This window comes from Dioscorea cayenensis, chromosome 2 (assembly GCF_009730915.1).
Source record: "Dioscorea cayenensis subsp. rotundata cultivar TDr96_F1 chromosome 2, TDr96_F1_v2_PseudoChromosome.rev07_lg8_w22 25.fasta, whole genome shotgun sequence".
NCBI lineage: Eukaryota > Viridiplantae > Streptophyta > Magnoliopsida > Dioscoreales > Dioscoreaceae > Dioscorea > Dioscorea cayenensis.
This window is the reverse complement of record NC_052472.1, coordinates 8,299,659-8,300,940: the sequence shown is the minus strand read 5'-3', so window position 1 is coordinate 8,300,940 and position 1,282 is coordinate 8,299,659. Positions and strand designations below refer to the sequence as shown.

Genomic DNA, 1,282 nt, shown 5'->3' with positions numbered 1-1,282 from the left:
TCAATGTTGTACGGAATGATGAAGCTTCCGGGGTCTTTCTTCTTGTTTGACATATTCTTTTGCAACACCGTCAAACATGAAGCATCTAGAATCACCGATGCACTCTCCTCCAAGTTCCTCTTGTTGGTCAAGAGATCCTTCAGAAACTTTGCATACTGAGGCATTTGGGACAACTCCTCCAAAAAAGGAATGTTGATGTGTAACCGCTTGAATAACCCCTAAGAACTTCTTGTATTGTTGTCATTTTGGTCGTTCTTCAATCTTAAAGGATAAAGAATTCTTGGCTTGTAAGGTGGAGGTGCCACCTCTTTTCCTTTTGTTCTCTCCTTAACCTCCATGACCTCGGGTTCTTCTACATTGATCTCCTCACTAGGGGTTCTATCTTCAACCTCAGGACCACTTCTCAAAATGATCACCTTCACATGTTCTCTTAGATTGGTTTCGTTGTTGCTAGGTAAACTCCCTTTAGGTCTCTTCAATAGAGACTTCGCAATTTACCCCACTTGATTCTCCAAGTTGTGCAATGATGCAGTGTGGTTGCGAAGTGTGGCTTCGACTGATTGGAACCTTTTATCCAATAATTGGATGAACTTGGTTAAAGCTTTCTCTAGATCGGTCATTCGGTTTTCCAACCCTGAAACTCGGTTCTCTATATTCAGGGGATTATTGTTGTTGTTGTTGAAAATCGGGTGGTGCCATTATCTTCTATTGTACTTGATTACTCCATGAAAGACTCGGTGGTTCCTCCAACCCGGATTGTAGGTATTGCTATATGGACTGCCTTGGATTCTCATTGCATTACCCACAAAATCCACTTGTTCAACTGAGGATGTACTACCAATAGAAATCGGGCAATCAGATGGAGCATGTTCTCCCCCACACCCTGTGCAAGTAGTCATGGCCGCCACTCTATTAGAAGTTAGAGTGTCTAACTTCTTGCTCAATGACTCCACTTGGGCCGCCAATGAAGTAACTGCATCTATCTCATGAAGTCCGGCTACCTTCTTTCTGTCCCTTGTGTTCCATTGATAACTATTCATAGCCATTTCCTTAATGAGATGTCGAGCTTATTCTGGGGTATTGCTCCCTAAGGTACCTCCTACTGCAGCATCAAGTAAATGCTTCATACTTGGGTTCAAACCAATGTAAAAAGTCTGAATGATCATCCATTCGGGGAAACCATGATGAGGACATCTCCTTGGAGCTCCTTGAACCTATCCCATGTCTTAAATAGAGAATCCAATTATGTTTGCACAAAAGAGGATATTTCATTCCTAAGATT

General features: G+C 42.2%; 1 non-coding gene across 1 annotated transcript; it reads left to right on the top strand.

The window, feature by feature from the left end:
* The first annotated feature begins 1,176 nt into the window (after positions 1 to 1,176).
* LOC120281182 lies at positions 1,177 to 1,282 on the top strand. Its single transcript, XR_005542511.1, has one exon. It is a non-coding gene; the product is annotated as a small nucleolar RNA R71 (small nucleolar RNA).